This window comes from Sapajus apella, unplaced genomic scaffold (assembly GCF_009761245.1).
Source record: "Sapajus apella isolate SASKATOON/1434 unplaced genomic scaffold, GSC_monkey_1.0 scaffold20, whole genome shotgun sequence".
Lineage (NCBI taxonomy): Eukaryota > Metazoa > Chordata > Mammalia > Primates > Cebidae > Sapajus > Sapajus apella.
The window spans coordinates 17,665,669-17,689,600 of NW_022436960.1; positions in this window are offsets into that span (position 1 = coordinate 17,665,669).

Sequence of the window (23,932 nt, forward strand, 5' to 3'; positions counted from 1 at the left end):
GCTCATCACTTCTATCTTCATAGTTGGAGACAGTCTAGTGAGAAAAAATGGGGACATTTGTACTCTTTTAAAAATCAATCAATAGATAAATAGACACAGAGAAATAGGCTCCAGAATGTAGTATTTTCCATGAGGAAGAGTGTAAAAGAATTGTGTGATTTGATAGGTAAGAATGCTGTTTCTCGTGGAGAGCTCTAAAGTAGGGGAACTAATTTGTACAAGAAGCCCAGGTGGTTTCTTGAAGGAAAGGAATAGAAATTTTAGCATTTTCTTCCCTGGATTCCAAGCTCATGAGCAAGCTATCTATTGTTATGCAATGATGGCACCCAAAAATTTAGCAGCATAAAACCACCACCACTTTAATTGTTCCTAATTCTCTTAGAAATCTAATCTGGGATCACCTGGGTGGTTCTACTTGCTGGTTTTATTTGGGATCACTCATGTGGCTGTAGTCAGCTGTTGACATGACTGTGACTGGATGGTCAGTATAGCCTCATACACGTGTTCGGAGCTTGGGGCTGTTTGTCAGCTGGGCCTTTCTCTCCACATATTCTTTCATCATCAAGGATGCAAGCTCAGGCTTCTTTACATAGTAGAAACAAACAGCAAGTGTCTCAGTATAGAATATGTAAGGCCTCCTGAGGCCTTGCTTAGAAGACACAAAACATTGCTTCCACAATATTCACTAGGCCAAAGCAAGTCACAGGGACTGATCACATTCTTGGAACGGAGAAGTAGATTCCGCATCTTGATAGAAGAGTGACAAAGGGCATATATGCAGGAATTGAAGGAACTACTGGATTTGTCTTGACAATCTGTAATAGATAGCAATAGCTGTGGGGACTGATCAAAGACCATTGGCTGTAAAGAACCTCAGAGAAAAATTCCTCATTAAAGGAGAGAAGACCAAAACAATAATCGAGCCACACTACCTAAACAGTTAATTTTTTAGCAGGGATGGTTTGCCATAGAATGTGAGTCAGGTTTGAAGGTCCTCTGGATTCAGCAAAATGTCTAGCTTTGGGGAAAAAAATGACCGAGCCTCTTTAATGTGCACTAACATTTCTATAATCTTGGAGCATGAGTGTTAGGTAATACTAAGTACTATACAGGAATATGGGCAAGCAAGACTGTTATCACCATGCTAGTGGAGCGATACTCACTGTGGAGTACACACATTCAGCAGTGTTGTCATTTGGCAAAGATAGAATAGTAGGATACAGTAAACTAATTAGACTATCGAGCTATTTTTCTCTTCACCTGGCTTGACTGAGTGACTCTCCCTTGCCACTAATCCTGGTTCATGAAAAATCAAGGAGGAGAAAGCTCTCATGTGAAAGATTTTGGACTTCCACTGATAGGTAATAAATAAGAAAGAAAATAAACTGCTAACCTTTATTGTTTACCTTTTTTGAGGTATTGATATTATCTCATTCATTCTTCTGAAAATTCAAGTAAGTTAGGAATAATGCATACCTTCTTACTTATTCAAATAGCATATGAATTAAATATATGCATATTTAAATACACATTCCTTTCCATCACATTCTCCATTCTACTGTTTTACTGTATTGTTCATGAAAACAGGTCTCTAAGTTCAAGGGAAGTTCACTCCCTACAGACTCTTTCTTGCCCTATGAACTGCACACAGGGACCACTGAACCTGCCGCAGAATACCTGACCAGTCTGGTTCCTCATGTTACCTAGAGGCAAAGCATCCATTGTAGGCACTACAAAGACGTGTTCCTTGCTCCATTACTCAGGCTAATACCTTTGCCAGCTAACACAGTGCTGGGGAGAGCACCGAGATGGAGAAAATACAGGGGGTCTGAGGTGACTAGGACTCTGTACTCATGCCTTTTTGCCACCTTCAGTTAGCGCATGCATCCTGTAGTGCAAGCACCTGCTTCTTGACTTGATTCTGTAGTTCACAGAGTTACTGTTTTATTGAGCTGGCTCTTTAAATCCAAACCAAATTGTGCATTTAAGGGCTGGAGTATAATATATTATATAACAATATGTGTAGCATTTACTAATAATTATACATAATACAGAACTTAACTATGTTATAAAAATTATATAAAACTGTATATAAATTATACATAATATAGAACAAAATTATTATTTACTAATAATTATATATAATATAGAAGAACCTTGGATATGCTAATAATCGAGACAAAGGGGCTGCTGTGAATTTGAGGTAAGGCACTGATGTCACAGAAAATATACAGTATCATGTATTTTATTGTTAATTTAAAGAATTTAAAAACTGATTCCTGCTTATGTACCTCCTTTGGGGTGGATCATTGCTATGAAGTATGAAGCTCTCATTGTACGTTTATTATGTCTGGGGAAATTGAGGCAATGAGAAGTCAACTCACATTGCTGAGGGCACACAGCCCTTGAGGGTAGTAGGAGGACTTAAACAGTCTAATTCCAGAGCCCACTGTATGTGAAACATGACATTTTTTGCAATAAACTCAGGAATGATGAGGGGACCAATTTTGGCCAGCACATAAGGGAGTGTGACGTGTAAAGTAAATATGGCATGATGACTTCTCCAAGACGGAAGTGGACGGGGTTGAGAGGATGATGGTTTATTTTAGTCATGCTGAGTTTGAGATGCCTTTAAGATATTCAAGTAGGCATCAGGAACCCAGAATTTGACACCAGGAGTTTTCTTACAGAATCACAACTGTTAACATATTTGAATGCCAAAGAAAAAAAATGAAATGATTTAATTAAATCCCCGAATTAACCGGAGTCCAATACGCACTTTTGGTTAAGTGCTTAACACGTTTAACCTGTAAGTTGATCAATGCTTGGATTTCAATATATTTCCTCATTTCATTTGGTACTTTCTTCAGCGATGTTTAAAGTAGATTCAGTTAGGGAAGAGGCTAAAACTGCTATTTAAATCCTATTAGTGTGAGGTCGGTACAGTAATCTGAATGTTTTCATTTTAGTGAAACTTCACTGTAAGAGTGTATCATATTCCCAACACACACAGCCTTTTCCTCCTAACTTCCTCATGACCTCTTTATAACTCCTCCAAGCTATCCTGTGTCCGGTGTTAAATTAGCAAGCAATGGGAAATCCCTTTAAAGGCTAGGGACTCTGTGAGTGCTATTGCCTGACAAGAAGCTATCTAAAAAAAGAACTGCACGCTTTTAATCCTGCTGGTTTTGTAGACAGTGTTATACAATGAGGAGCTGCCCGCCACTCTCCAGACTGTGATTTATAATTTTTCTATCTTCATCCCTGCACACATTTCAGGGTTGAATTATGTTTTTATTCATTATGAGTGCCTTGTGTATGAATACTTTTATGTCCTCTCTACTGCAATATTGGAGATGCTGGGTTCTAACTTGGGCTTATATGGAGAAAGCTAATAGAGACGCATCTGTTTGAGAGGGCCAAGAAAGTATTGTATTAATCAGTTAGTCTTTCTAAACCTTGTAAGTCCTTTCATTAGTCTCCTTTCAATCTTTTTTTTTTATTGCATTTTAGGTTTTGAGGTACATGTGAAGAACATGCAAGATTGTTGCATAGGTACACACGTGACAGTGTGATTTGCTGCCTTCCTCCCCATCACCTACATCTGGCATCTCTCCCCATGCTATCTCTCCCCAACTCAAAACCATTCAGGACATAGGTGTAGGCAAGGACTTCATGACCAAAACACCAAAAGCATTGACAACAAAAGCCAAAATAGACAAATGAAACCTAATCAAACTCCACAGCTTCTGCATCGCAAAAGAAACAGTCGTTATAGTGAATCGGCAACCAACAGAATGGGAAAAAATTTTTGCAGTTTACCCATCTGACAAAGGGCTGATATCCAGAATTTACAAAGAACTAAAACAGATTTACAAGAAATAAACAAACAAGCCCATTCAAAAGTGGGCAAAGGATATGAACAGATACTTTACAAAAGAAGACATACATGAGGCCAATCTTGATTTAAGTAAAAGAGCTGGATGAAGCATATGAAAGACTTCATTGCAAACAAAACAAAATGCAAGCAAAAAAATGAAAATGACCTTTTCACATGCAAAAGCCTGCAAAGCTGTAAAGAAAACAAACAAAAACAAATATAACCCCCCAAAAAAATCCTTGCTTTAATCTTTTTATTACCTTCCCTTCACAGGTGCTGATTTCTGATAAACCCTTTTGCCCCAATCTCCATCTCAGTATCTCTTCAAAGGGTCCTACCTGTGACAATATCTGAAGCTCAGTCCATGAATCTTATTAAAGGAAAGCTGCTATTGCTAAATCAAACCATGAAGGCTCTGCCCTCCCCAGCAGGTTATGCCAACCAGGTGCAACATTTGGGAACTCTCTCTCTACTTCAATCTCCTCACTGATAAGTGAGGAAACAGAGGCCGAGAGAGCTGTAGTGACCCAGAGTCATGCTGAGCATATGGGCAGGGACAGGGCTCATGAACTTTCTTTCATGTTGGTGCTTCAGGACTGCTCTAGGGTCAACCACAAAGTCTCTAAAATTCATGCAAATACTAAATCAAGGTCATATAAAATGAATGCTGTAAATATTTGAAGATTTGCAATAATTTTGGATTCATTTTGATTCATTTTCTGATTTTCTCAACGTCATGTCCACTTCAATGTTCAGTGTAGCCCGTCCTGGTGGATTTGTGAAAAGGAGTTTCGTAAAGTAGATGAAAGCAGACTAGCTCTGGCAAACAACAGAGCTTAATCTGGTTAAGTAATCTCTCTTGCACCTTAATAAAACCCATTATGGCAGGACTTTGGGTCTCAATGAAAATGGAATTCTTTCAACATTGTGACTGGCCAGCAGGTCTTTCAGATGAGCACATATACTTGATTAAAAGATTTAAGTCCTGCTATGAGCTAAGCCCAGGGCTGCTGAGGTTTGCAGCTCAAGTGCTCTGGCTCAGGGCAACTTAAGATTCTAAGTATTCTGGTTCACAGCAAGTTATGCGTAGTTTGCCTAATACAGTGATTCTTGCCTGGGAGTAATTTTGCCTACCAGAGGGCATATCTCTGGAGATAATTCAGTGTTCTAACTGGTGGGTGCTACTGACCAGGGTTGCTGTTAAAATCTTACCATACACACGACAGTCACCCCAACAGAGGATTGCCTAACCTAAAATGTCAGTAATGTGGCTGTTGAGGAAAAACGGGCCTAATACTTTTGCTCTTCACACAAATGACAAATGACACTAGAAGGGGATCTGGACCAGGAATCCCAAAAGTGGGTATTGCTATCATGAGTGAGTTCCTCTGGCAGAGGTTCTAAAGAATATTTTGACTTGCTAACTGTGCTTAAGTGGTTAGATCTTAATTGCTCTTCAGGGCTGATCTCACCTAGGCCAATTAGCTGGAGCTCCTGCTCATATAAATGGGTGTTCCATAAGCACAGGGAAGAGAGGAAAACTTCATGTTGAAATTAAGCTTGTCAAATTAGTTGAAATTAAAAACGGCTCAGATGGCTGTCCCCTGTTGAGATTTAAATGCTATTTGAGGTTGAAATGTTACTTAAAAGAAGTATCTAATAAATAAAAATGGCAGCAAATTAGCTACTTTCTGCTTTTCAGAAAGATTAAAACTGAGCATTCATTTTTTTAGATGGCCTCTTAGTTTCTTTCAAGCCTAGTGTGTTTCATTGGATTCTTTATATACGGAGCTCGAATCTTATTTCCTGGAAAGAACATTCCACTTCGTCAACATGAGGAATGACACTTTGGCCCCATTTCCATTTTCTTTCTCAAATCTGATATCCTCAACAAGACACCAAGATATTGTTAGAAAACCATTGACACCCTCTTCTGCTACCTCCTACATCCTCAAACAAGCCTCTGGCCACTTGGTTTGCCTCTTCTGGAGACAAAGTTAGTAAGTGCTGTGAGGTTAGAGGTGAGAAAAGAGGTATGAAATCAGAATCATTATCTAGCTCAGAAAGGTTTTTTTCTTTTTTTTCTTTTTTTTAAGCTGCTCAAACCGATGCTATTGAACTGAATTTAGAAAGCTAAGTTAATAAGGTAGAAAATGATGGGGTAGGGAGCGTGGGGGCAAGGAGTGGATACACTGAGTATGTTGGGAAATCCTATAAAACAGACACTTTTAAGGACAGGCCCTTCCTAAAATTCCAGTAATGCCAGCACTCATGCCTATAATCCCAGCACTTTGGGAGGCCTAGACGGGTGGATCACCTGAGGTCAGAAGTTCGAGATCAACCTGGCCAACATGGTGAAACCCCATATCTACTAAAAATACACACAAAAATGTGCAGGGTATGGTGGCAGGTGGCTGTAATCCCAGCTACTAGGGAAACTGAGGCAAGAGAATCACTTAAACCCGGGAGTTGGAGGTTGCAGTGAGCTGAGATCACGCCACTGCACTCCAGCCTGGGCCACTGAGCAAGATTCTGTCTCAAAAAAAAAGAGACACTTACAACAATTCTGAATGTATTTTTATATGAGCTAATTTTCAAACACGGATTCAAGTAGCAAATCATATAGCTTTATTGCTCTTCAATTAAAAACAGCCATGTGCCTCTCAGCCTTTTAATTCTCGCAATGGAGTGTTATGCTAATATCCAAATATCATTTGCTTGATCTCTTGACCTTTTTTGTATCAGGGTAAAGTTAGTTTCAACAACTTTAAGGAGGCTTTGAATGAATAGAAACCAAGATTCATTTCTGAATTAAGTGTTCTTATTGGCAACAAATTTTCAAAGATATTCAAGTTTAATCTTCTGACATGAACTCAGAGAAAAACACCTCTCTAGTTGAACTAAAGAATCAGTCACCACAGCACATTCTAATTGGAGACCTGCTCCTTAATATTAAGGAGTCACCTAGGAGCTGTTTATTTGCTTCCTTCATAGCCACCCAGCTGTTACTCCCATTTGTGGTCTTAGTGCTAATTGCATAGTGTCCCTAATTTATATCCTCTGGTAGATCTGATCACCACATTACCTGGAGGGCAAGCTTTAATTAGGGAAATTTCTGAACAAATTGTCTCAAGAGCTTGTTTAGTGTGATTAAATGCAAAAAACATCCCCCCTTCTCTTTTTAAAAGTGAGCATTTACTTTATCCTGAAACTTTGCAGACCCAAAACAACATAGGTTCTAATTAAGACCTACAAAATGCACAGCAACATTACCCACGAAAAAGAATTAAATTTTGTTGTCTGCAGCTGAGATATATATGACTCTATGCTACATTTATTCAACAGCTTCTGGCATTTCTACTTTGCCTCTGTCAGAACTAACAAGGTGAAATGGCAAACGGATTGAAAAAGGATAAACTGTGAAAAGATGATACACTAATGTGAGATACTAATTCAACTGTGGCTTATGAAAAGAGATTAGAATCATATGCATTCTCACCTGAGCATCTCCAGGCACTTGAACAAACTAACATTATATTAAACCTTCCATATTGTTAATAGGTAGCCAGACACCATATGAATTAATATGCAATCATTGTACCTTTAACTGAAGTGCAAAGATAAATATCATAATAGGATCAACAGACTTTGATATCTCAAAAAACAATTAAAGTCAGCTCCACTGTTCAGATGGAATATTTGGCTAAATGTCAATGTCATAACAAAGTACAAGAAATAAGTTTGGCTGGAGAATTTGGAAATTGCAGTCATTTTGTTATCAGCCTCTGTGAAAAGTGTATTATTCTTAATCATCAGATGTTTTATAGATGCCTCCTTCTGCTGGATCTGTGTTAGAAAACACATTAAGTTTAGAAATTGTATTCCCTGTGTGAATACATAAGCAGAACATAGTAAAGTGTGATTGATTATTTGATTCTTTTGAGTAAATCTTTGAAAGGGACTATTTTTTTCATCCTTGTCACCAACTTTCTTAGTGAATATTAGCACTGGCTGCACATTTAAATCACTTTTTAATATCACCAATGCTTTACCCCAGACCAAGCAAATATGATCATCTGAAGTTTTTATGTAGATATAGGAATTTTTAAAAGGCCTTTCCCTTGCTTCTGATGTACAATGAGGGTTGGAAAATGGCTGAAATATATCATCATTGATTGATTACACTTTAAATAGCAATCTAAATTACAACTCTGGATTGAGAGCCAAAGAACCAAGACTGTCATTCCATCTTGGCCACTATTTTATCAGGTGAACCCCAGGCATATCACTTAACTTCTCCGGGACCCACTGATAGGTGATAACTTATGTTTTGATTTAAGCCAAGGAATTAATTTTATTTTCATCATATGTCCATTACCTCTGGTGCATAGTGCCTAAACGAGTGGAATATTCAATTTTCCTATGCTTTAGTCCTCCCGATGTCTCTTGTTATTAGGATATTATCTATTTTGAAATGATTTCAGTCAGTGGAGAGTAAAGAGAATTCTGTCCCCTGTGGGAATACCAGGGAGGTTACTGTGTCTGATGATAATTCAGGAGTCCTTAGTGTAGCCTCTTTTACCAATTAATGACATTTCCCTTGTCCATCATGAGTAACAGTGATGTTGCAGTTTGTTCTGTGGACTTGGGTTTCTTAAAGGGCAATTGAATTTTTTTTTTTTTTTTGAGATGGAGTCTCGCTCTTATCACCCAGGCTGGAGTGTAATGGCATGATCTCAGCTCACTGCAACCTCTGCCTCCCAGGTTCAAGCAATTCTTCTGCCTTAGTTTCCAGAGTAGCTAGGATTACAGGCACTTGCCACCATGCCCAGTTAATTTTTTATTCTTTTTTTATTTTTAGTAGAGGTGACGTTTTGCCATGTTGGCCAGGCTGGTCTTGAACTCCTGACTTCAGGTGATACACCCGCCTTGGCCTCCCAAAGTACTGGAATTACAGGTGTGAGCCACTGCACCCAACTGGGCAACTGAATTTTGAATAAACTAAACAGGTGTGAAAATTAAGGTTATACATAAATTCCTATACTTAGTGGGGGCTCACTCACTGACTCATTCATGGCTTAATTAATTCAATGATTGATTGGTTGACTCATTGGTTCAATGATTTATTCAATCCTTCACTAATTTATTCATTCAACAGATATCTATTTGCCAGGCAACAGATTAAATAAACAGTAGGCCTACAAAGTAAGAAGGCCCCAGTGGGACTGAGTCCTAGTTGCTTATAGTAATCTGCTCATTAATTTTACACTTCTTTTATTGCTGTTGTTTTTTTGCTTCTCAAATTTCCCTAGGCCAATGGATATCAATTATAGGCCCGTTGGGGGAAATACTACAAAAAGAAGCTATCCTTCCTCTGGGGTTGCTCAGAAAATAGAATATTCTTGTTAAGCAGCAGGTAGCTCTCATGTCACCAGGAGGAAAGAGCCTCTTGAAATGAAGTCAGTAGTGGGGCCTACTATCAGAAAAAATAAGTCTGATTTCATGTCACATTGCTTGAACCCCTGGATCTAGCTGTATCTGTAGCTACAACTTATACTTTTCACTTATATGAACCAGTAAGTTACCTTATTTGGCTTAAGTAATTTGACTTATCCTTTGTAAATAAAAGTGTTGAGACTGATACTTTACCATCTTGTCTCTAAAAAAGTTCTATCTTTACCACTTCTTGCTTAAATTCATTCAGTTAACTTCAACAAGACATAGGTTGAATATAAAGATAGTCTTTCTTTATCTTGTCACCTGTATAACACAGCAAGAGATTTTTAACTATTTTAGTGGGTTTGGCCTGCATACAGAATACCACAGACTGGGTGGCTTAAGCAACAGAAATGTGTTTCTCACAGTTCTGGAGGCTGGGAGGTCCTAGATCAAGGTGCTGGCCCATTTGGTTTCTGGTGAGGACTCACGTCCTAGCTTGCAGACAGTGGCTTTCCGGAGCTGTCCTCACATGACCTTTCCTCAGATGCATTCTTTCTCTTCCTCTACTTAGAAGGCCTCTAATCCTATCATGAGGTCCTCACCTTCATGACCCCATCTAATTCAAATCACTTTCCAAGTGCCCTGTTTCCAAATGCTGTCACATTAGGGGTTAGGGTTTCAAAAACAAATTTTAGGGGGACACAAATATTTCACCCATGACAGATATCTATATAATATTAAACATATGATCAAACTTTTGAGCTCAATTTTCAAATTTCTATATATGTTGGTACACCGTGTAGTTTATGCTTTCTGTTTAAAGTATAAACTTCTTTTTCAAGTACAAACATTCTGCCCTCCCTCCCATACGAATCATTTTGAGAAATAATCTTACTTAAAAGAAATCTAGGAAATCGAAAGTCTTTTGATACATCTAAAAAATGCTTATCTAATAAATCAAGGGAGATTTGCTTATTAACTTTACATCTCGCTTGGTCTTTTTTTTTTCTTTGTTGGTAGTTATTTTTGTTGTTTTTTTTAATTTTTTTTTATTTTTTTATTTTTTTTTATTTTTGTTGTTTTTAAAGCAAAATAGGCCTTTGAATTTTTCATTGTGTCTGTAGACTAATTACACAGATGTAATTGCAAAAGATATGTAATTTGTACTTTTTTTCATCTTACATTAATATCTTCAGAATGTGTTATTTCATGATCTTGTGTTGGTAGTCATTTAAACATTTAAATATTTGGTTAACATGCCATGATATGATGTACTAGAGTTTATGCCCTTTGGCTACTTTCAATCTTTTTTATAGTAACAAGCCGTATGCCAAGAATATACCTTTGGTGTCTATATTTAGCAATTTTCAGGATTATTGGCTTCATTTTACTAATGACAATATTATGAACTTGTTTGAAGGAGATATCTATTCAAAAATGATGAAGTAATTTGTTGTGCTGCCAACATTGTAAGTTGTTTTTATATCAACATACCTTTGACAGTTCTGGGTGTTATTTCTAAGAATTTTTTCTGATTATTAAATAACACCTGTTTATAGCCAATGATATGAAGGGCACAGATAAATATAAAGAACTAAATAAAAATTGTCCATAATTTCACTTCTCTCCGTACTGTCTTCTAATTGCTTTTTATACTTTTGGTTCTATAAAATTAATATCATACTGCATATATATTACATAATCTTATGTTTTCAAAAAAAATTATCAGTATACCAAGAGTTTTTCCATGGAATTTATGACTTTAAAGTTTACTTCTAAATCATTGCAAGTATTAAACTTTGTAATTATGGCTGATACTAAAAACACTTTTTATTAATAGAGGCTATTCCTAATTTTCTCACAAATGTTGCAATGAGAATCCTTTTATGTATATTTTTAGCAACGTACTTTGATTGCTTATTGAAAAGAAATGTTTAGGATTGAATTGCTATATAGTTCAGTTCTGAATAAAGTTACTGACACATCATATAAATGAAAATGATCATTCAGAAAATCTTTACTCAACAATCATCATGTTAATTTTTATAATCATAACCGATGCAAAGACCAGTAGAAGACAAAAAATACTTCAGTCTCTGTTAAACAAACATACATATACATACACATTAAAATGACTTTCTGGAAAGTCTTACATTATTGCTTTTAATATTTCTGTATTTAAGCATCAAAAGTACATGAACATACGGATACAGCAAAAGAACGAAAAATAAACAACAGTAGTTATCAAAACAAAGCATGTCATATGTGTCTGTTTATCCAGTAATCAGTTTTAGTGGTCATATTAGGGCAAGTCATAAAATTTTAGAAAGAGCATTTGGTAGAATTTCAGGCTCAAGTTTACATAAAACTATTTCAAATTGCAATATGGTAAGACAAATTGTCTTGCAATAGTTTCCCATTAACAAAACAGAATCATTTTTTAAAGTAGCTAAGCCACTAACTAGATGTTTCAGTATATAATGACTATTTCCTTTTATTATCTGAAATTCATTCTTTGCTAACAGAAACTGTATGCAAACAATTCCAAGTCTCACTTCAAAGGTCCTAAAAAGACTTCCAGGGATAACAAGAAAATCAGCTGAGATTTTTTTAAAATGCAAGTAACAGCCCATTTACATTTCACCCAAATGAGAACTCTAAGAATGCTGTCAACTCAGGGCAATCCTGTATCCAAAGGTGTGTGTGATCTCATCAGAACCTCTCTCTCTCTCTCTCTTTCTCTCTCTCTCTGTGCTCTAATTTTCGTGGTATAAGCTTCATTCTTAAGCAGTTTCTTTTCTTGGTGGTGGTGCAATAGACAGACCTGGGTTCTTCTGAATTTTACTCGGTCCTTTCTATTTACTATCTCAGTGAAAAAAAAATAGAACCTCTTTAGCAATAGTTTCAGCAAGCGATGATTCTAACTGGCCAGCTAGGGTGCCACCAAGCCCTATGCAAATCTCTTTGTGTTCTTATTGGACATATCTGAGTCATCTACTCTCAGTATCCCTCAAAATATGGGGCAAGAGGTGGGATAAAAGTGGCTAGCCTTTCCCTTAGCACATAGATGAAGATGGTGGTTTCTAAAAGCAAAGAAATATTTCCTTTTTTTCAGAAGAAATGGGAAAATATGCATGAAGGGAAACAGCACACATCCCTACACAGGTGATTGAATAAGAGCAGAAAGGGTGTTTTTCTAGTAGATTTTGGCAGGATCAGTAAAAGATACTCCAGCTAAAGAATGAGTCAATCTGTATTGTTTAAAAATATATTTAAAACAACACTATGTGCCTTTACTCCTACATCATATAATTAGCCATTGGTGAAGATGAAATGCTAGTCAGAGGCTGGAGGATATGCACCTGCTTAAGAAACATTTAGGAGATTGCTGAATGTTTGAGGCCCCAAGTCCTAGTTAGCAGAACACCACGTAATTGGCAGACTCTTCTGGGAGTGAACTGCAGGCTCAGTGGCCCCTAAAGAGGCATAAAGGAGTCCAAAGCAGTCAGGCTCAAGAGATAAACATGAAGTAGATCATCATTGCCTGACTGCTGATGTTAGATGACAGTCACTTTCTAGAAAACAAAAGGCTTCAAAAAACAAAAGTGAGAATAGCTCAATGTGTCTTATTGGTTCCGTTTCTCCAGAGAACCCTGACTAACACATTTAACTAGCAGTAAGGGGAGTCTGAAGGAATGAATTGCCTGCCATGTAAAAAAAAAAGAAAACACACATTTTACTACCTTCCTGGGAGTGAAAACCCAAATTCAGCTAATGCTAATCACTCATTAATTCATAGGAAATTACCTAGACAATGAAAGGGAATATAGCTTCCTGCTAAATTTCTTTTAAGAGCATGTTAAATTGATAATACAAAAATAAATAAATACAGAACCAGCCTGTATGAGGAGTATGACATTGGGCTAATGTTTAGAGAGGGGCAATATAAGAAAGGGAGGATGGAGGAGAAAGAAAGAATAGCAGTGAGGGTGAGAAGCCTTTGGGAGTTGGGCAGGCAGAAAAGAAAGACAGTAATCTCAAAAGGAGCATTGAGATGGAGAGAGAGTGGGTGTCGGTGAAAGGTAGCTGCGGATGAGAGGGACGGAGCAAGGTAGGACACCCAAGTTACAAAGCTGGTCTTTGGAGCCTGATCCAAAATGCTTTTCTCTTATTTTCAAAGGTCTTGACCTTTTGGAGTCATTCCATGCTCCAGATGTTTTTCGACTTCTCCTTTTCTCTCATAATTTATTTGCTTTTGTCCTATTCATTCAGGGACTTATTTCCTACTAACATAATAAAATTGCAAATAGGTTCTAAGAAACCGTCTTTCTTTTGGGACTTGTATGAGTTGCCTGAGATAATTTTTCAGCTGGCTTCAACATTTATCAAGTATCTACTAAATGCGAGACACCTTACTCAGCACCAGGAGAGAGAAGACAGATTTTCTGTCTCCCAGGAGTTCATGCGTAGCAATCAAAGAAAAGTCGCAATACAATGTGATAAGGACTAATGTAGTGTTGCAACAGTGGTTTGGTAGTGATCATAAGGTAGAGGTTAATTTTTCCTGGGAGAATCCGAGATCTTTGTTAAGTTGGAAAAAGAGAAAGGTTGCATTAACTGGAAGAGAAACATAAGGAAAGGCAGACAGAGTCAAAAATGTTTGGTGTTCAAGAGAGATATTACCTGCGGGTAGGACAGACTAGGGGAGCTGAGAGAGGAGCCACTGGGTGATCTGTCAATGACCCCATCTATTGCACAGAATCTGAAGTGCTGACTTTAAAGGACTTTGATTAGCTTCTGCCTGCAAAGACTATTCTTATAAATGGAGTTCAACACACTTTTTCTGCAGTTTCTGTTCTTGCATGCCCATGAGTCCCTGCCATGACTCTGCTATTAGAATGTGAGACAGTCATAGACAAATAAATGAATAGGTGTGGCTGTGTTCCAATTAAACTTCCTTACAAAAACAAGCAGTCATCTCACAGGCCATTAGTTTGCTCCCTCTGAGTGATGTTAAAGTAGTACAGTGACCCTTAAGCAACATGGATGTGGACTGCACGGGTTCATTTTTATACAGATTCTTTTTGTTTTTCTTTTTGAGTTGAAGTCTTGCACTGTCATCTAGGCTGGAGTGCAATTGTGCGATCTTGGCTCACTGCAACCTCCGCCGCCCGGGTTCAAGCGATTCTCCTGCCTCAGCCTTCTGAGCAGCTGGGATTACAGGCACACGCTACCACACCAAAAAAAGCACTCTATTTTTAGTAGAGATGGGGTTTCACTATGAAAGCCAGACTGGTCTAGAACTCCTGACCTCATGATCCGCCCCCCTTTGCCTCACAAAGTTCTGGGATTACCATTGTGCCTGGCCTATACACAGATTCTGTTCCACCTCTGCCACCCCTGTGACAGCAAAGCCAACCCCTCTTCTTCCATCCCTCCTCAGCCTATTCATCATGAAGATGATAAACACGAAGAACATTTTGATGATCCACTTCCACTTAAGGAGCAATAAATATATTTTCTCTTTCTTAATAACATTTTTTTCCTCTAGCTTTATTGTAAGAATACAGTATTTGATACACATAACATACAAAATATGTGTAATTGACTGTTTAGGTTATCAGTGACGCTTCTGGTCAATAGTAAGCTATTAGTAAAGTTTTGAGGAAGTCAAAAGTTAAAGGTGGATTTTCAACTGTGTGGAGGAGGGTTGGCACCCCTAATCCCTGAGTTGTTCAGGGTCAACTGTAGATTAGAACATTTTGCACAGGGGAGCAAGGAAATGGTCTAATATGGGAGGGCCAGAATTCAGGCCAAAAAGACCCAATTGTACCTGACTGTTTTGTTTGCCCCTGTGTTCAAGTCTTTAAATGTCTTTTAAGGTAATTTAAAAATCAATATTTAAAGTGAGATGGATGGCTCAACTTACTAATTTTTAAAGCACAACTTTTCATACATTTTTAGTTAGAAGGAAATACCTATGCTTGGACAGAAATAAGAAGTTTCAAGCCCCTTTATAAATATTTTTCTTTTCTGTCTCACCATCCCCTGCAACAAATCAAGAAAATGCTTTCTAATGAAAATTCACTTTCCCTGTGTTAAATGTGCTCTGAGTTCATCTGATTTGGCTAATAATTTCACAACTTTTCGTTTTTAAAAAAATTGTTCAGAATGACAAAGAGAGAAAGAAATCAAACTTTCTGGGAAAGAAGTAATAAGAAGATGGACTGGCAGAAAGATCGATGCAGTTTTCCCTAGAGCTTCCTGGGCAGAGCACAGACAAGGCTGGTAAGTGGCTTTGTTTCCCAGGGAGAGATTCCCTTGTGTCTTCACAATGCTATCACAACTCCGAACACTGGAGATTTCTTTTCCACATTCTCAAATAACTAGTTGGACAAAATTTCCCACCCAATTGTCTTTTGTGAAAGCACTGTAAAGATACAACCTGAAGCAACTTTGAGACCATCAGTTTTTGATCTATTGCTTTTGTGCAAACAATTGAACTAAAGGCCTAATGTATTCCTTTTGTCCCCTGCGACTTTCCAGTTTCCATTTTGATGTCACAGTGTCTTCTACAGGCTTCTTTCTTCCCCTTCCAACTGCCATCTTCCCCAGCAAAAAAATGTCTCTCATGAGATTCAGACCTGACACAGAGAGATCTGTGTTAGCCACATGAATTCTTTTATATCCCGCTTTATATTGTTGATTTGCTCATTTTTCCAAGTGCAAAAGTTCTGAGTGATGAAATCTAACTTCCATGACTGCTATATCCAAACCAACAGTCTTAATACTTTGGAAAGTGTTATCAGATTAATATGTGTAAGCAAATTTGAGACAATTTTGGTCATGCTAAACTTGATAGTTTAAAGAGTCTGCCAGTATATTTATCTACATAGGAAAGAATGCAATTTTAACTTTCTAAATCATGCTTGACATATTATCTAAATTTGCCATAAAGATATTAAATCTTATCCATGTCCAGCATGATTTTTTTTCAAATGTTAAGTTATTAGAAATTAATATGCTGTACATATGTATGTGCTGTCAAGCAGAGTAGCATTTTCCCTAGTTACCAAACATAGAACTTTTCCTAAAACACACGTTTGCCTTTTCCACTATTCTCCTTATTAGCAGGCAGATAATCAATGTCTCTCATTGTAATACCATTTTGGTGGTTAATAAAAGAACTGGTAGGCTCATTCAAGGTTATTATTTTAGTGTGCCTTCTAGATTCCTCTATGTATCCCTCTTTCCTTTGTGCTCCCTTTGTGCTTTGGACATAATCCATCCTGGCATTTCTATTTTAATGATATGTTTATGGGTCTCTATACTCCTTAAACGGTGAACTTTTCTAAAGCTGGGGTCATGTTTATTAATTTTTGGACTTTCAGTGCCTAGGACTATACCTGGTAACCAGCAGGTAATTAATTCCCGAATGTACACGCCTGGTAAAATGCGTTGGTCAAAGTATTGTAAGACATTTTCCAATCCTTAGAGCCAGGTGTTAGAATTTGGTCTTTTATTTGGTTACTTCATGTCTTTGCCTTTGTGATCAAAGAGGTAAGCGGGAGAAGATAGTGTGTTTTTGTAATAGAAAAGGGGCTCAGCAGTTGCCATGTTGCCATTGGAGAAGCTGGGAGAGCCCTAGCTTTATTAAGTGTCTGTGAAGATGGGAAGTCCTTCAAACCTTGATTCCCTCCACTGCAGGTTGCCTATGGAGAGCTACAAATTGAAGGGTTTCTTAATCAGCCCACAGTTGACTTGATTCTCAGACACAGACAACATGAGTTTAATTATCTGGAGACCTTTCAAAGGATGTTGATGTTTCATGATGGGAAAACAGCCACTTCTATAAAGAACTGATCTTTCTGAATAGAAAGAAGGTCATTCCCGTGAGCAGTGTATATTTTGCCAACAGAATTAGACTGGTCAGTTAAGAAGGAGTCTGTCTTAATTGCTAAGAGGATAGGATCAGGCAGTCTGAGTTCTGAGTTCAAAATCCAAACCTTACTATTACCAAGCAAATGCCCATTGGGTACGGAAGCATAACAATTGGGTGAAATGATTAGCATGACAATGCCTAGATGATATGGTGTTGTAAATATCCAATGTGATGTAATAATAATCCAATATCCTTTGACTGTATACCATGTAGATACAAGGAGAGCAAGAAGTCTTTCTCACTGGGAAGCTCACATCTTAGTGACCCTCCAGAGTGAATATATCTAAAGACTAAAGACAGTGCCAAACACAAAGTAATTGCTATCTATGCTGTTATTCATGCAAATGATTAAATCAGTGCACCCCATCTCAATCATGAATTACTCTTATATTACAGATCACTATTATACCTCCTTCCAGACAGTAAATGGAAATCTGCACTCCTAGAGTTTTGTGTCGTTATTTTTAACAATGATATGGCAAGAAACTGCAAACATCCTGAGTTGCAAGCCTGGGGGGCTTGGAAATGCCAGGAAATATAGGAAACATCAAACCCCATTCTTTCAACTTCCCTGCAATTTTTCCTGGGCTACACTGTCTTCATTTAATTTACATTTTCCTACCAGCAGGCCCTCACCAACTACCACTGGTGCAGGCACCAAGGGGTTTCTGGTAAGTTGTTCTAAGTTGTTCCTGACCACAAATTGGAGGAACCATGTGGGCAAAGGTGTAGCATTGCATTCTCTTGGAAAACAACCTTTTGTCATTTGTCGAAGAGATTCAGCTTACATTTTTGAGGATGCTGGCAAGCAATACTTAACTTCATAACCTTGATTCATATCCTTCCCCTTAATGCCTCTAACAGGACAACGGAAATTTATATTGGCTGATTGAAAAGAGGCTTTATTTGACCCAGACACAAAGTTATCTTTCCAATACTTTCTTAGTCTCCAAGCCATAAAAAATTAAATGCCTGGACTGTGTACCTTACAACATAAAATAAATGAGATAACTTTTTACTGGTAAACAATCAATAGCCTATTAAAATAAAACTAGCATATAATTCTCTGATTTTTGTAGATGTACAACATTTTATTTTGGTCCTATAAGTTTTCCCAATAGAGCTGGAATAATTGTACAACAGATTTTGGAAGTAGTATGTTCAGGAATAAAATAATGCAATATGCGATAACTCAACTTGATAAATAGGTTAATTGCAATAATGTTTGGCATGTAGATCTTTTTCTGCTAAGACTTTGAAATTTAGAAAAACTCATAATATTTATGTTTGTCATTTAAAGAATTTAGGGGGTTTTTAATATTCAGAAACACGTACTAATTTCCTTTGAAGGGAGATAACTTACTGGCTGTAAAATAAATATTGGCCTTGGAACTAGACAAACAGAGCCTAAATCCTGGCTCTTTCACTTACATGCTATGTGACTTTAGATAAATGATTTAATCTTGATTTTTTTTTAGGTCTGAAAAATAGGATTAATGGTACCTGATGATTTAGTGGTCCAATGAGGTGTTCCACAGAGATAGTGGAGAACAGGAAAATTAGGTTGCAAGTAACTACTATCTTAGGAGCTTGAACAAAATAATACAATACCTGGGTTCCCAACCCCAGAATTCTGATTTAATTAGACTTGAATAAGGTTGAGGTACAGTATTTTTGTAAATATCCAGACATGGTCCCTATCTCTCGTGAAGTGCACATTGCGTTAGAAATTACAGACGTTATAGGTAAAGAACAATTGAATATGAGTTTTAGATCCAGAGAGATCTGTGATATTTTGCTAACTCTGTGGCCTTGGGCAATAGCTTAATTTTCCCGAGTCTCAGGTTCCCCATGTATAAACACTAACGTTAATGCAGCTGCATCTTTTAGCATAGTCATTTAGGACTGCCACATAGTAGGTACCCGCTAAATAACATTACTCATTGTAATTTTAGAAGTATTGTTGGTAATATTTTACCTAAAGAAGATACTATGACTGATTGTTTAGGTCTACAAATATCTCATTGCCCAGTTGTAATATTTCACTTTAAAGTGAAGACAGTCTCTAACAGCTAAGAAAAATTACATTTCTAACTCATTAGTGTTGAAATGGGGGCAGTTACATTTTCCATGCCAACTCACCACTACTACTAGTACTGTCAATGCATTTCTTCATAAAACATATCCATCAGCCACGGAATATTAGGTATTCAGACTTAATCTATTCTTTCATGTACATATCGATTTAAACAACATAATTTTGTGACTTTGTTTCAATTTTCATCTTGCATGTTTTAGAGTTCATCTTCTATCTTGGTATATGGAACAGTGTGTCAGAAAACATCAGTAAGCATTAAGGAGAGATAACCCAACAGATTCTCCCATTCGGGTTCTATTTCACTTCAACCTAATACATATAAACCTGAATTTTTCTTATAGGCTCTTAGCTCTCAATTAAAATCACTATCATGTTGCCTAAAGGAAAAGTCTATGTTTCTATGTTTTTCTCCTTTTATGTAGAGTTTCAGAACATTTAGATTACCTTTTTTGGCCTAATAATTTAACCTTATATAAGCAGAGATTGATTTTTATCATATCAAATCTGGTGTCTATCATTTTTGGAAGTCTCCAATTGCAAACGAAATGTCCTGGAATATTATGAAAGATAGACGCTGGCCTGTAGAACACTCCTGATTTATAGTACAAGACCTTGGTTTTAAAATAATCTTGTGAGAAAAATTGGCTTAATCCTTATTTTTTTCCCCTTGATTTTAAGCCTTAATGTAGCTAAAATAAACACTTTAATTTGAGCAATTAATTACAAATTAGGGACATGTCTATTCTGTATGAAGTTATAATTAAGGATATAATTCCTCAGTTCTTTTCTTTATTTTGGCTTCTTTGATTTTAGCCCAATTTGGAACACATATACAAATGCTAATTGAAGTCCTTTCACCATGAGAATATAAGACATCATTACAAAATATGAAACCTATTCCCAAAGTTATACACAAAATTCAGAATTGTGATTCAAAGTCAAGAGAGCTACAAAACAGATTCCTACCCCTTTTTTCAAAAGAAGTCAGATTCAGCTGACCTTAAGTTCATGACAGCAAAAGCTGAGATTGACCAGGTAAGAGTTGGCTTATCATTTTAACAAAAAGTCTCTTAAACTCTTTCGATCATCCCAGAGTCCCACTTTTCATTTTCTTCCTAGATAAAAATTTTTCCTAAATTACCTTTGGATTCCTCGTGGTTGCTTCCTTGAATACCAGGCGCATCATGTGATTCCACTACCTTGCCAAATCCCATTAAATCTAGAATGAACTCAGCACTCTCTACCATCTGGCCTTAAATCATTAATCCAGTTTAAACTTTTCACCCACATGATTTTTCCACTTGAGCCAGTCTGAGCTGTTCATAATGTCATAAATGTATTTCATGCATTCATATCCTGTGCTTTTAGGTACACTGTGAAATAACAAGAAATATACACTTTAGTCTTTGTCCCAATGCCCTAGCACAGAGTTCGTAAAACTCTGGTAATTTCCTGAGCAATAGGGTACTAGAGAATCTTTTGTCCTAAAGCTTGGTATCTGTTTTGTCCCTGAGACAAGCTCCTGATACCATTGTACATAGAGGCGCATTTGGTCTTTGACCCCGTTCCTAACACAAAGCCCCTAAATCCCTTGGAATTACCAAAGTGATAGGAGCATCCTTTGTCCCAGTGAAGCAACTCTCCGTAGGCTCCTGGATAGCCTCAGGATGAGGGTTGGGTCAGGGAAAATCAATCATATGATTAGAGAATTTGAAATTTTAGTTCTCTACTGACTTTCTGATAGGGTAGAGATGAAGGTTGAGTTGTTCAGCCAAAGGTCAATGGTGCAGTAAACCATGTCTATGTAATAAAGTTTTCAGAAAAATCCAAAAAGGCTAGGTTCAGAGAACTTCTGGATTACTGGCCATGTGGAGATTTCCGGAGAGTGGCCTGCCTGGAGAAGGCATGGCAGCTCTGCCTTCATCCTCCCATACCACACCCTAGGCATCTCTTCCATCTTGCTGTTCATCTGTATCCTTTGAAATATTCTTTATAAGAAGCCAGTGAGTGTAAGTAAAATGTTGCCCTGAGTTATGTGAGCCACTCTAGTCAATTAATTGAACCCAAGATGAGGGTCATGGGAACCCTTATTTACTACCAGTCAGTTGTAAGCACAGGCCACAACCTGTGCTTACAACTGGCATCTGAATGGGGGCAGTTTTCTGGGACTGAGCCCTCAACCTGTGGTATCTGACACTATTTCATTAGAAGACTACCAGTTGGTGTTACTGGAGAATCTGCATAATTGATTGGTGCTGGTGGGGAGAAATCCCACACACATTTTGATGACCAGAGGTGAAGTATTCAGCACTGCATTGAGTGTGAGAGCACAAATCACCTTTTCTTCCCCCTATCTCACTATACATTCTTCCCTTAGTTTAAAAAGACCTCCGTTCTTTTCTCTCTTTCAACTAAGAGTGTATATTGAGACAGGGGAAGTCTCATGCGAACATTAGATCTTCCATGCAGCCTTTTCTGACCATGAACTGCTGTAACTTTACTTGTCCTTTTAATTAGTCTTTACTGTTTTGGTTCCCTTCAGTTAGATCAAAAAGTATGTGAGAGCAGATCTAGTAATACTTTTTCTTCTCAGTAAAACACAAATATTTCCTTTTTTAAACAAATAAGGATCGAGCACTTATGAAGTACAAAGTACTCCTCTAGACATTTGGAACACGTCATAGAACAAAATGTGCCTGTTTACACAGACAAATTTTTTTTTATAGTTTTCTGAATCTTAGAAGCATGTTAAGTTTAGCTAAGGTCTAATAGGCAAGTAATTATGATGGAACCCAATGAAGAACTCAGTTCATTATCCATGAGCCTTACTGGTTTGGCTTATCATCAGAAAGTTCTGGTGGGAAAAGGAAAAATAACATGCTTAGTTATTAAACAATAGAACAACATTTACATTGCTATTTTCATTTACTATTCACAGTAAATCTTGAAAGATATGCAGTCCTTTACACAGGATGTTTCAGTAAAGTGAAAAAGATAAATGTATCAGGGGGTAGGTGGCCTGAAAGAAAAGTCTTTGTCTATATTAGAGTACTTTCTCATAAATAAATAAATAAATAAATACCATCTATGTCTTCTGAAACCAGCTCTAGCCACCTGGACTATCTGGTAAGAGGAATGGGTTTTAATCCAAGTTATACTCTAATATCATCGTTTTTATCAGCTGAACATTTATATTCTGTTTTCCAACCACAATTCTCCAATACCAACTGGAAGTCTTACAGTTCAATTCTAACACGAACTAACCAGAATTAGAATGCATCCCACAGGTTGAGGGCTCAGTCCCACAAGATCGTCCTCACTTCAAGTGCTAGCCACAAATAGTGTCCTCAGGCTATGCATACTTCTCTCTGGTTGACTAAAAATTGATGGGTTCCAGTAACTCTTCATTAGGTTTGATAATTGACTAGAATTACTCACAGAATTCAGGAAAATAGAAAAGCATGGTGCTTGCAATTACCATTTTATTATCAAGAAAATAACTCAGGAACTGCCAAATGGAAAAAATACACAGGGCAAGGTATGAGATGGGGAGGTGCGGAGCCTCTGTACTCCTCTCTTGGCAGGTCACCCTTCTAACACATTGATGTGTTCACCAACCTTGAAGCTTCCCATAGCCCTTTGTTTAAATGTGTTTGTTGAAATTTTGTTTTGTAGTCATAATTGATTAAATTATTGGCCATTGGTGATTGAATTCAATCTCTAACCTCTTTCCTCCTCTGTCTCAGCCTATTTGTGTTGCTGTAACTGAATACCTGGAGCTGGGTAATTTATAAAGGAAAGAGGTTTATTTTTCTCATGGGTGTTCAGGCTGTACAAGAAGCATGATACCAGCATCTGTTTCTTGTGAGTACCTCAGGCTACTTCTACTCATGGCAGAGGGGAATTGAGAGCATAATTGCAGAGATCACATGATGAGAGAGAGGAAGAAAGAGAGATGGGGGAGGTGCCAGCTTCTTTTTAACAACCAGCTCTCATGAGAAAGAACAGAGTGAGGACTCATTCAATCCGGGGAGAATGGCACCAAGCCTTTCATGAGGGATCCGTCTCCATGACCTAGTACTTCCTGTTAGGCCCCACCTCCAACAGTGGGGATCCAATTTCTACATGAAGTTTGGTGGGTCAAATATCTAAACTATTGAATCCTCCCAAAGTCAGGGATGGATCTGAAAGCTCCAACCCTTTAATCAGGTTGTTGGTTCCTCTGGCAACCAGACCCCATCCTGAAGCTGTCAAGGGAGTTGCCAAGAGTCAACACAATAGTATAAATCCAAGTACGGTCAAAGGGGTTTGTTAAGAATACAAAAGACACTCTTGTTACTCAGAATATCCCAAGATATTAGGAGCTCTGTGCCAGAAACCGAGGACAAAGAACAAATATACGTATTTTTATTGTGCTACAATTGGAAATACCCAAGGAGCTTATAAAACAATGCCTATGGCCATCTGCCTAAGGTTCTGATTTAAGTGGTCTGAAGTAGAGCCCTATCATGGGCACTTTATAAAGGATCTTCAGCTGATTCTAATGTACATCCAGGGATGAGAGCTATTCTTT